Source organism: Schistocerca americana, chromosome 7, assembly GCF_021461395.2.
Source record: "Schistocerca americana isolate TAMUIC-IGC-003095 chromosome 7, iqSchAmer2.1, whole genome shotgun sequence".
NCBI lineage: Eukaryota > Metazoa > Arthropoda > Insecta > Orthoptera > Acrididae > Schistocerca > Schistocerca americana.
This window is the reverse complement of record NC_060125.1, coordinates 152,324,716-152,338,552: the sequence shown is the minus strand read 5'-3', so window position 1 is coordinate 152,338,552 and position 13,837 is coordinate 152,324,716. Positions and strand designations below refer to the sequence as shown.

At 45.3% G+C, this 13,837-nt stretch overlaps 1 protein-coding gene across 1 annotated transcript in view; it reads right to left on the bottom strand.

Moving 5' to 3' along the window:
• The window catches only part of LOC124622010 (semaphorin-2A-like), a 766,524-nt gene that overhangs the window by 552,039 nt on the left and 200,648 nt on the right, over window positions 1-13,837 (bottom strand). The gene's annotated exons all lie outside the window — the stretch shown is intronic.

Sequence of the window (13,837 nt, the reverse complement as noted above, 5' to 3'; positions counted from 1 at the left end):
AACAACACAAATAACTCGTATTGGTTTCTTGGATAGTGGTGTGGCCTGTGCACCTTTCTGATCTTCGAGTACGGATCTTTTGTTGAGGGAGCGGTTGTGTATGACTGTTAAATATTGGAGCTGTAACATCAGCATACTCTGAATGGAACGTAATTAGCATACAGTCTGGACCGGAAGACTTGCTTTTGGTTCAAATGGCTCTGAGCACTATTGGACTTAAATTCTGAGGTCATAAGTCCCATACAATTTAGAACTACTTACACCCAACTAACGTAAAGACATCACACACATCCATGCCTGAGGCAGGAGTCGAACCTGCGCCTAGAACCTCTCGGCCACTCCAGCCGGCGATGGTATTTCCATTGCTATCGTACAGAGAAGGCATTAATTGTGTCTTTCCGCCAGCATACTTTACATACGACGAGAATCTCTTTGGTTGCGGTGGTCTCGCGGCTCTAGGCGCTCAGTCCGGAACCGCGCGACTGCTACGGTCGCAGGTTCGAATCCTGCCTCGGGCATGGATGTGTGTGATGTCCTTAGGTTAGTTAGGTTTAAGTAGTTCTTCGTTCTAGGGGACTGATGACCTAGGATGTTAAGTCCCATAGTGCTCAGAGCCATTTTTGAGAATCACTTTGGATTTTCTGGCAGGTCTCGAGATGAAGTTTCGTTGTGGAAAGTGTTATAAGCATCTCGTATTGAAGTCCGAGCTAAATTTAGAGCTGATACGAAAAATCGCCGCCGGCCGCGGTGGCCGAGCGGTTCTAGGCGCTTCAGTCCGGAACCGTGCGACCGTTGCGGTCGCAGGTTCGAATCCTGCCTCGGGCATGGATGTGTGTGATGTCCTTAGGTTAGTTGGGTTTAAGTAGTTCTAAGTTCTATGGGACTGATGACCTCATATGTTAAGTCTCATAGCGCTCAGAGCCATTTGAACCATTTTTGAAAGATCGCCAACCTTCGGAATTATGCGTTCGTTTAAATTTCGCATGCATTTTTCGTTGTTTTCACCAAACAGTGTTCTGACATGTTTTGTGTACCACTGGGGGTCAGTTCCGTCGGCTGTTAATTTATTTGGTATAATTCTCTCAGTTGGTGTCGACAGTATTTTTTTTTATTTTTTTTTTTTTTTTATTGAAGCTGCTTCTGCTCTAAACTAACATTGTTCATATTGATGGAGTAGAGATTGAGACGCCTGAAGACACCTTTACCCCTCCCACACCCCGAAGGTAACAGGTTGAACCTGAAGACGGTAGGTGAGAGAAAACTCTCACTGATGGACAGCAGTTGTGAGAAGCGCCACGTAGAAGGGTTAAGAGACGCCACATTACCAGTGAGGGCGGTGAAAATTTCCCCTCATTGCGGACACCTGCAGTTTTCTAATGGCAGCAATTACCGAAGGCGGAAATAGTGTCGGGCGGGGCAGTTCATTAACAGCGCGCCGCATTGTCGCCGGGTCGGCCGCGTGTGTGCTCAGCAGAACGGCGCAGCGGCAGGGGCAGCGAGCACGCCGCGCCGCCACAATAGCGACAGCGGCGGACGCACCTGGCTGGCGCGCCGGGCCGGTGATCAGCGCAGGCGACCGCACACCGCTGCAGACCGCAGCGCCGCTAATTGTTAGTCGGCCCGGCCGTGATGAATGTCGCTCATTATTCGCGCAACCAATTGAAATTCCGGGCCGCCGAATAATGATGCGCGGCGCGGCGCAGCGCGGACTAAACATCGATTGAGCGCGGGCTCCGGGGGGCACACACTCCGTCAACATTTGCGCGCCGCCACCGCCGATGCCGCCGCCCCCGCCGCCGCCGCCGCCGCCCCCGCCACCGCCGCTGCAACGCCGCTGTTTGCGCCGTCTGGCGCGAACCGCAAATCCGATCACCGCCTCTTACGTAGCTGCTGGCCTGGAGAGAGACTTCTCCTTATCGAGCAAGTAATTAACTGCCGCATCCACATGGGGCGCGTTTGCGCGATCTGTCCCAGAATTTGAGGGAATGACAGGCCCTATAACACAACTTTATTTATTGCTAGTTGATATCAGACTTTGTCTGCCCACCATCATTAGACCCACTCTTAACGACAGCGACTAACGCAATAGGGCAACTACAAAATTAGACTTTCGCACTGTTGTGCATGTTACAGGGAAAGACAGATAACTCATACGTATTACAAAGCTATGTATGTATATGTAGGGTGGTCCATTGATCGTGACCGGGCCAAATATCTCACAAAATAAGCGTCAAACGGAAAAACTACAAGGAACGAAAGTTGTCTAGCTTGAAGGGGGAAACCAGATGGCGCTACGGTTGGCCCGCTAGATGCCGCTGCCATAGGTCACACGGATATCAATTGCGTTTTTTAAAATAGGAACCCTCATTTTTTGTTACATATTCGTGTAGTACGTAAAGAAAAATGAATGTTTTACTTGGACCACTTTTTCGCGTTGTGATAGATGACGCTGTAATAGTCACAAACACATGGCTCACAATTTTAGACGAACAGTTGCTAACAGGTAGGTTTTTAAATTAAAATACAGAACGTAGGTACGTTTGAACGTTTTTTTCGGTTGTTCCAATGTGATACATGTATCTTTGTGAACTTATCATTTCTGAGAACGCATGCTGTTACAGCGAGATTACCTTTAAATAGCACATTAGTGCAATAAATGCTCAAAATGATGTCCGTCAACCTCAATGCATTTGGTAGCGCATGTAACGGCATTCCTCTCAACAGAGAGTAATTCGGCTTCCGTAATGTTCGCACATGCATTGACAGTGCGCTGACGCATGTTGTCAGGCGCTGTCGGTGGATCACGATGGCAAATATCCTTCAACTTTCCCCACAGAAAGAAATCCGGGGACGTCAGATCCGGTGAACGTGCGGGCAGTGGTATGGTACTTCGACGACCAATCCACCTGTCACGAAATATGCTATTTAATACCGCTTCAACCGCACGCGAGCTATGTGCCGGACATCCATCATGTTGGAAGTACATCGCCATTCTGTCATGCAGTGAAGCATCTTGTAGTAACATCGGTAGAACATTACGTAGGAAATCAGCATACATTGCACCATATAGATTGCCATCTGTAAAATGGGACCCAATCATTCTTCCTCCCATAATGCCGCACCATACATTAACCCGCCAAGGTCGCTGATGTTCCACTTGTCGCAGCCATCGTGGATTTTCCGTTGCCCAATAGTGTATATTATGCCGGTTTACTTTACCGCTGTTGGTGAATGACGCTTCGTCGCTAAATAGAACGCGTACAAAACATCTGTCATCGTCCCGTAATTTCTCTTGTGCCCAGTGGCAGAACTGTACACGACGTTCAAAGTCGTCGTCATGCAATTCCTGTTGCATAGAAATATGGTACGGGTGCAATCGATGTTGGTGTAGCAACACCGACGTTTTTGAGATTCCCGATTCTCGCGCAATTTGTCTGTTACTGATGTGCGGATTAGCAGCGACAGCAGCTAAAACATCTATTTGGGCATCATCATTTGTCGCAGGTCGTGGTTGACGTTTCACATGTCGCTGAACACTTTCTGTTTCCTTAAATAACGTAACTATCCGGTGAACGGTCCGGACACTTGGATGATGTCGTACAGGATACCGAGCAGCTTACATAGCATACGCCCGTTGGGCATTTTGATCACAAAACGATATCGACCTTTTCCGCAATTGGTAAATGGTCCATTTTAACACAGGTAATGTATCGCGAAGCAAATACCGTCGGCACTGGCGGATGTTACGTGATACCACGTACTTATATGTTTGTGACTATTCCAGCGCCATCTATCAGAAAGCGAAAAAAGTGTTCCAACTAAAACCTTCATATATCTTTACGTACTACACGAATACGTAATAAAAAATGGGGCTTCCTATTTAATAAAACGCAGCTCATATCCATATCCATCTGACAATGGCAGCGCCATCTAGCGGGCCAACCGTAGCGCCATCTGGTTTCCCCCTTCAAGCTAGACGAGTTTCGTTCTTTGTAGTTTTTTCGTTTGATGCTTATTTCCTGAGATATTTGGCCCGGTCACTATCAATGGACCACCCTGTATATATATTCCACAACTCCTCTTGAACCACTGCATCGATACAGCTAGCCCACAATGCGTGAATACCCAGACTTTATTCATCGAATATTTGAGAATGAGAGCACTTAGCGACTTGCAATAAATTTCAAACACAATTTCACACTTTTAAGAAACATTTTCTCCCAACAACTGCGACAAAATAACCAAAAGAAAAAGGTTCATGACATATAACATTACCGCTGTTCATGGAATAAACCTGCCGCATCAGGCACGACGTTCTAACTTATTACTTTTTTACTACTAACTGTATTCGCGACATACCTTGCAAACAATATTCAGATATACAAATGAATCACCTGCGAAGCTGTATCATCGTACGACACGTAGTTCAGGAGGTGTGACGTCATAAACACTGACCGTGCTAGCTGGAAAAAGGCCACATCATGCATCGCGTTTAAATTTTTTTCCTTTTTTGTTACTGTATTTATTCGTAACACGTTTCCCATACAGTATCTACATCTGCTGCTGAGTGTACCTACAGAATTCTATCATTGTATGACACATAGTTCAAGAGATGTGACATGATAAACATTGAGCTGCGTGAAAATGAAACCGCAGGGCGAAATTCGCTACGGATATAGGTGAAATATACATACAAATATGTTTGAAATATATGAAATATGCGTATGCGAGCCAATCGGCTATGGAAAAAACTCATCCAACACCCCTGGATCGATATCAGTCAAACTTGGTGCACGTATTACTCGCTAACTGGAAATTGCTGGGATTGAGGTGGAAAGAACACAAGGAAGAAGAGATGGGCAAAGAGTGAGAGGGGGCGGGGGTGGAATGGACAGAGAAAGGAGACAGGAGATGATCGAAAGAGAGGGTGAGGAGGGGAAGGAGGGGGTGGGCAGTGAAGGGGGAGGAGGAAGGGACAGAGGGAGAGGGGGAGGAGAAGATGCACAAAGGAAAGAAAAAGGAGGACGTCGCAGGTGAGGAGGGGGTGGACAGAGAGGAAGGAGGAGATGGACAGAGAAAGGAAAGAAGAGATGGACAGACAGAGATGGGACGATGAGATGGACTGTGAGAGGGGGAAGAGGACATGGACAGAGAGAGAGGAAGAGGACATGGACAGAGGGGGAGGAGGAAATGGAAAGAAAAAGAGGGGAGGATACAGAGAGGGCAGGAGGATTGATTGGTTGGTTGATTTGGGATAGGGAACCAAATAGCGAGGTGATAAGTCCCACGGGAAAGAGGAGATGGACTCAAAGAGTGGGTGGTGGTGGTGGTTAGTGTTTAACGTCCCGTCGACAACGAGGTCATTAGAGACGGAGCGCAAGCTCGGCTTAGGGAAGGATTGGGAAGGAAATCGGCCGTGCCCTTTCAAAGGAACCATCCCGGCATTTGCCTGAAACGATTTAGGGAAATCACGGAAAACCTGAATCAGGATGGCTGGAGACGGGATTGAACCGTCGTCCTCCCGAATGCGAGTCCAGTGTGCTAACCACTGCGCCATCTCGCTCGGTCTCAAAGAGTGGGGAGGGGTGATGTACAGAGGGGGAAAGAGCAGATGGACAGCGTGGGAGGAGCAGGTAGACAAAGAGAGGGTGGAGTAACAGATGGGCAAGGAGAGGGGAAGGATGAGGAGGAGATGCATAGACAGCAGTGGTGGTGGAGGTGAACAGAAGAAGGGGAGAAGGGGATGGACAGAGAGAGCGAAAAGCAGGAGATGGACTAATAAAAATTGAATAAATTCATACAAGCACAATGTCAGGTACCCAGCTAGTATGTACAGGAACCAAGAGAGAAGACCAGGACGAAAAGATATAAGACAGGGATGTAGTCTTTCGCCCGACCTGTTAAATCTGTCACCGAAGAAGCAATGAGGAAAATAAATGAAAGGTTCAGGAATGGGATTAACATTCAGGGCGAAAGTATATCAACGATAAGAATACTGGCTCCAGATTAAGGAAGCGCGGGAAATATCGAATAATTGCCAAAGGATGTCAAAAGTGGCAAGCATAAATTCAGCAGGTTGCTCTCCAGACTGTTTCTGATGACAACTTACGAGTCTTCACGAGGTGGAGAAAAGTTTTTTCCAGTCACGGAAAATAGTGTTTGGCTTAACACTGGACCGAATACGTGTCATCCGGGTGACAGACTCGCCTTCTTTGTAGTGCTAGCTGACAAATTTCGATCAAATGCTTAGTAATGAATCTGAACTACAACATATGACAAAAGAAAAGTCCGGAAGAGACAGATTTTAGCACTGTAAAGAACTATTTGATCCATACTCACATTGACTCAGTGCTCCCGCACACCACTGGCAAAATATGCAGAAACAGATTGGAAAACACACACACAGACACAAGCACTTGCGCGCTTCACAACACGCCCAGAAACAAAAGGCAACTCACAGCACATTTAATTCTTAATTAATAAACTGTTATGACACAGAATGAGAGCAAACAATATGGGAGTCTGAACTGTAGCTTTAAAAAGAAACCCAACGTGAACGTATGTACCGTAAAAATGACAACAGCGAAGTCCTGCCCACTGTAATGTCTTCATATATAACGGCATCCGCTCCCAACATGCGTCTAGTAAGAGGACGACGTTGGAAGTTTCCAGCCTGGCTATGTTTGTACGTGAAAAAGGCAGCTGTTTTAGGACGCAGGTTACTTTCGGGTAAGTCAGCTCTGTCCTTCATTTTTTCAGTAAGTGGATTACCCCTCCATCCACAGCTTTGATTGCTATTTCGTGAACCAAGAACTCACCCACGGAAAGAGATCGAGATACGAAGTCAACAGCATTATTTTTAGGACTTTCAAAAATTTCTGTGATATTCATTCTCTCATTTTCCATGGCCAGCAATCAACTAATGCGGTACACGTCTTGTCCAAAGCATTATCATAGCTGTTTTAAACATAAATAGATTTTTTCCTTCAATCCACCGCACTGTGTGGTACAATTCTATTGAACTCGGCGTTTCTTTCACAAATCCTAGACCGACTGTGACAAACTGGTAAATTGCAGATTGATAGAATCAGAAGACAACTTCTCTTTAAAGTATCGCCTGAAATTTTACGTAGTACGATTAGCTTTTGAGGTAACATACGGACAATTTCGGCCGCTACTAAAATTTCTTGAAATTATCTGTCCTCTCCTTGTCGACCTTTCTCCTTGCATTTACTGTATCAACTTTCTTCGTGTGATTAAAGTTTTCCTCTTTGTTTTTCCTTTTAGAAATTATACCCAGCTTTACTAACATGTATTGGAAATTATCACTTACTAATAATGACACGATAAATATTGTGGGAAATTTGAGGCAACTGAGGTATTCAAATCGAACCATGAGGTCAAAATACCTCGATTCTGATAAGTAATTTTACTTCCTATTAATTAAATAAAGAATAGTTAAAACATCTATAGCTCACAATACTTTCCCTAGACAAAATTCAATTTCAATCCTCTGATCGAACTGAATCGTTCGAAATACATCACAATAACATTCTACTTCATTTTTATTTAGGAATTTAAAGTGATTTTTGTTTTCATATGTTTTAGTCCTTCCTTCTTTCAATCACTAAATTGTAAACACGACTTGCATGCGAACAGAACTGTCAATTTTGAGGTACTCACAATGTCATTTAGATGCTCCGAAATATCGACAACCTGACCATCAGCATAACTTAAACTGATATGGAACTTAATATGAGTCGCACGGACTGGCTGTGCGGTTCGAGGCGCCATGTCACGAATTGCGCGGCTTCTCCCGCCGGAGCTTTCAGTCCTCACTCGAGCATGGGTGTGCGTGTGCTGTTCTTAGCATAAGTTAGTTTAAGTAGGAATCCAGACACACACATTAGTAAGGGTTGTGCCCATTGAGAAGCCGAAGAAGTATGCCACGCCTGCTCATTGCCCTCATCAGGGTGACGACCTGAGCGACTGGTAACGTGCTGATTCATATGTTGTCAGCCCACACAGCCCCATCCATCAGTTGCAACGTGTCAGAAACGTCAGGATACCGGTACCTCTCATGTTTATTGGTTAGTACGGGCTGCCATTGAGCGCTGCACCAACCAATCGCTTTTTGAATTTTGCTTCATTGGGTCCTAATGGTGAATAATTCATTACGTCGCGGAAGTGGAACAAAGTCTACTTGAATATCGCGTGTTTAGGCACGACTGGTCAGCAGCACTGAAAGTAATTCAGCTATTTTCCGTCGTGAATCCACTACACACTCGCTCCCGCTATACGATGATGTAGAACGCGCCCACTGCTTGCGTTAGGGTCACCACATAGCCACTTCCAGCAAGTAATTTACAATTTGCACTAGTTCTACCCAAGGTTTATTAAATAGTAATCCAAAAAATCGTATGTGATTGTACTTCAGAATACATTCCTCAAATTAGCATTTATTTTAAATACAAAGACATACAAATAAAAACAAATGGATTAATCGCTGCATGTGGCAGCGAACATTTACAACGAAAACTAACAAACAAAATTCCTATCCGCAATGTGGCTCCACGATTCTCTCTCTTCTTTTACAAGAACAAGGAATCTCCAGGCCTGTCTACCTCCCGGATTGTGAATGAGTACACAAAAAACGCATTTCCAAGTATCTGCCCAGATAAATGACTTGTCCTACTTCGTCTACAGTCTTTGAATTTTGACCTTGACGTAAAGAAACCCTCGAAAATGAATTAACACTTGTTCTTGTAGGGAAGCAGCCTACTCACGCCATATAGAATTCATATGCTTTCCATTGTGTGCCAGCCTAGTCTGCTCTAACTAGCTATCGCATCAAAAATGTTGCATCATACCTTAAAAGTAAAGTAAATGATCTGAAAGGTTAATAGCATGTCAGGAGTGATGCTAAAATAATAATGTGTTAAGTTTCAGTTTAGAAACTTTAACAGTTTTCAAAATTTGCACGTTTTACTTAAAAACCATCACCACAACAGGAAGGAGCTAGAAACTTCAAAATCTATATTCAGATTCCTTTTTCACGGTAATTCAGTGGAAACAGTACGCTGGATCTCACAAAGCAATATTTTGGTTGGTATTCACGATTTTCTGTTTTTGCGTCCTAAAAGTATGGAAGCAAGACAGATTAAGTAAGTGATTAAATAAAGCTAGGATGTTTAGATTTAGGTAGACTGGGGATACGCTACAATAACAAAGGTGTGAGAAGTTTCCAAAAGGTAGCTATAAAACTATAGCTGTAGCATCTCTCCGAAGAGCAAGTTCAGAGCTCATCTATTGCCTGCAGTGCAACTAAAATAATTCTCTCGCCAAAAGTATTTAACCTAGGCACATCAGAATTTTATTACAGATACATACCTGTGTGCTGATAGCACAATTCAATTGAGAGCTTCATTGGTCTTCAGCGAATGGTTCAAATGGCTCTGAGCACTATAGGACTTAACTTCAGAGGTCATCAGTCCCCTAGAACTTCGAAATACTTAAACCTAACTAACCTAAGGATATCACACACATCCATGCCCGAGGCAGGATTAGAACCTGCGACAGTAGCGCTTAGAACCGCTTGACCACTCCGGCCGGTCCAGCGAATGAAGTAATTAATTATTTAGTAACTTGAAGTGGTGTTCTACTAGCCGAGCGGCTACTCAGGAAGGCAAATTTTGTCGGCTGTGCCTTCGGCGGTCCGCACCGCGGCTATATACACTCCTGGAAATTGAAATAAGAACACCGTGAATTCATTGTCCCAGGAAGGGGAAACTTTATTGACACATTCCTGGGGTCAGATACATCACATGATCACACTGACAGAACCACAGGCACATAGACACAGGCAACAGAGCATGCACAATGTCGGCACTAGTACAGTGTATATCCACCTTTCGCAGCAATGCAGGCTGCTATTCTCCCATGGAGACGATCGTAGAGATGCTGGATGTAGTCCTGTGGATCGGCTTGCCATGCCATTTCCACCTGGCGCCTCAGTTGGACCAGCGTTCGTGCTGGACGTGCAGACCGCGTGAGACAACGCTTCATCCAGTCCCAAACATGCTCAATGGGGGACAGATCCGGAGATCTTGCTGGCCAGGGTAGTTGACTTACACCTTCTAGAGCACGTTGGGTGGCACGGGATACATGCGGACGTGCATTGTCCTGTTGGAACAGCAAGTTCCCTTGCCGGTCTAGGAATGGTAGAACGATGGGTTCGATGACGGTTTGGATGTACCGTGTACTATTCAGTGTCCCCTCGACGATCACCAGTGGTGTACGGCCAGTGTAGGAGATCGCTCCCCACACCATGATGCCGGGTGTTGGCCGTGTGTGCCTCGGTCGTATGCAGTCCTGATTGTGGCGCTCACCTGCACGGCGCCAAACACGCATACGACCATCATTGGCACCAAGGCAGAAGCGACTCTCATCGCTGAAGACGACACGTCTCCATTCGTCCCTCCATTCACGCCTGTCGCGACACCACTGGAGGCGGGCTGCACGATGTTGGGGCGTGAGCGGAAGACGGCCTAACGGTGTGCGGGACCGTAGCCCAGCTTCATGGAGACGGTTGCGAATGGTCCTCGCCGATACCCCAGGAGCAACAGTGTCCCTAATTTGCTGGGAAGTGGCGGTGCGGTCCCCTACGGCACTGCGTAGGATCCTACGGTCTTGGTGTGCATCCGTGCGTCGCTGCGGTCCGGTCCCAGGTCGACGGGCACGTGCACCTTCCGCCGACCACTGGCGACAACATCGATGTACTGTGGAGACCTCACCCCCCACGTGTTGAGCAATTCGGCGGTACGTCCACCCGGCCTCCCGCATGCCCAGTATACGCCCTCGCTCAAAGTCCGTCAACTGCACATACGGTTCACGTCCACGCTGTCGCGGCACGCTACCAGTGTTAAAGACTGCGGTGGAGCTCCGTATGTCACGGCAAACTGGCTGACACTGACGGCGGCGGTGCACAAATGCTGCGCAGCTAGCGCCATTCGACGGTCAACACCGCGGTTCCTGGTGTGTCCGCTGTGCCGTGCGTGTGATCATTGCTTGCACAGCCCTCTCGCAGTGTCCGGAGCAAGTATGGTGGGTCTGACACACCGGTGTCAATGTGTTCTTTTTTCCATTTCCAGGAGTGTAAATAAGAATGCTGCGAGCTAGAGTCAAGCCCCAGTTCTCTTCTAGACTTGTATCAGCGCGCACTCCGTGTCGGAAGCCGCGTCACGTCTGTGCAGTTGCAGAGAACAGCGTTGGATGCCTATTCTGTGACTCGGTATGCACGTAACAATGAGTTCGCATTGTGGTAAATAATTTGTTCTCAGTTTGCGTATGTCGTTTTTTCACGTGTCGCCGCAGGACAGACCTTCTACCATTACTGGCGTGGCATTTGATGAGTATTAACATCAAATTTTGGCGAGAATTCACTTTGAACATTTACATCGATAACGATTATTGAACAGTTTCGTTATCTAGGGATAATAGGATCTGTGCAATAGACTCTAAACAGCTTTGATAGTATAATAGGTGATAGTAACATTGCTTGGGTTAACATTTGTCTGAAACTTTACGCTTTATCGTTTTCAGAATGTAGTGTAAATTGTTATAGCAAAATGCATTTTCTATGAATCCCAGACATCATCCTAAATCCTCAGCGTAATGAACTTCAATGATCAATAACTTTATTTCTCCATCAGAGTTGGCACAGTGAACTTTAATTACAGGCATCAGGTTTTTGCTGATCACTTTCTGGTTGCCAACATTGTAGTTAGAGAGCCTGTATCGAGAACAGCAACAATAAAAAATTTCTCCACCGGCCGCCTCACAGCCTCCTTTGGCAAGTGTGACAGTACAGATGGAACTGACACATACATACGTAAATGATTCACGTACCAACGTGGATGATTAACACTCGTCTCACGAAGAGCAACAAAGAGGGATGTAACTTGCTGTCAACTATAATCTCCTAAAGGAATGAGTACAGCACTACAGTACACCAAAATTACTACACAACTGCTTTTACTGCAGAATGTGGAGTTCAGTTAGAAAATTTCTTGATAAGTAACTTGTTGATGCTAGTGACTCACAAAACATGATATCGCCTTGTGGTAACATAGTGCTGAAACATCACACTCCCCGTTACAATGATTACGGTATTTCTACATCAACAATCAACAGCTTATTCACTGTTCAGCTTGAAAGCTCATCAGATGATGCACACAAATGCGAAATAAATTACAGTTAACGTAAAGATGGTGACCCCTGTAACTTGTAACATCATGGTCTCTAATGTACGCGGGCCGGAGTGGCCGTGCGGTTCTAGGCGCTACAGTCTGGAACCGAGCGAGGCTACGGTCGCAGGTCCGAATCCTGCCTCGGGCATGGATGTGTGTGATGTCCTTAGGTTGGTTAGGTTTAATTAGTTCTAAGTTCTAGGCAACTGATGACCTCAGAAGTTAAGTCGCATAGTGCTCAGAGCCAGTTGCACCAGTCTAATGTACGAATCATTATAATTTTGTCGAACGAGTAGCTCATTCCCAGCTTGTGAGCTGCTCCTGACAACCATGTATTTAAACGCTGCAGTGCAGCGAATAGGTACAGATCGTGAAACTTCAGTGTAGATGGCCATCAGGTGTTTATTTTTATGCTCAGTTGTACCGGTTTCGATCAGAAGACCATTATCAACCCGAAAAAAAGCATAATCTTACTACAATGTTTGAAGCGAACAACTTCGGTGTACGTAAAAACAATAGCTTCTGTAAAAAAAAAAAAAATAATCTCCTAAAGATAGACATATGTTGGAGACGTACACAAGACGATCGTATATTTCAAACTACGTATATCCCAAAGTATGCTCGTCTCGTGAGTGTCTTTTGGAGATCATTTATTGATACAAAAGTGTCCGACAAGTGTTTAAGAGAAACTGGTGTTAATCACCAACTTTATGCGGTTAAACTCAACATGAGTTGCGTAAATATGTTTATTCGTGGACCGAAGTCCCCCACTTCCGGAAGTTCGGCCGCCGAGTTGTAGGTCTTTGCAGTTGTCGCCACAATGGGCAAGTTGCGGGTCGATGATGATGACAACACAACACTCAGTCCCCGAGCAGAGAAAAGCTCCAGTTCGTTCGGGAATCGAACCCAGGCCCACTGCATGGAAGTCAGACGCACTAGCCACCCAGCAAGGGGTCGCACACGTTTATTGTAACTATGTAATACGAGAACGTCATATGTATACTGTTAATAAGAGGCATGTGCAGTATCTCATGTATCCAAAAGTAAAATGGGGAACACTTTTAATTTTACGCCAGATGCGGCAGAGAGGTTTCCTTCGTTAATTCTTTAAAGACAGGTAACTTCCAAATGTATTAGGATTTATTAACTCAGCTTAACATCACAACCAGAGTTTCCACTGTGTCATACACTGTTCATTCACACAATGCAACTACAAACTTGTTTGAACTCATGCCTCACAGTTATCTTTTTAAATTAAGGAAAAGTGTTTAAACCGTTAGAAGGATTTAAATTACTCTACTCCATCTGGGTACTTGCTTAGAATGTTTTAGATTCACAAAGAAGTACATCGTTGTAGTTCCCTGTAGATTCTACTTTTATGCTGTGTCCCCCTTTTCTTCTTTTGCAGTGATATCATCTGTAGCAACCTCGGGCGAAGATAATTTTGGTGTAATATGCCATCTTGCTACATATCCTGAGCTGCCAGATTCTATTGTGGGCACACTGCTGATTAAATGACGATTAAAAACGCGTGAATGTTTTACAGGAGTCCACTGCTTACACATACCCGTATTCCTCTTAAACATAGT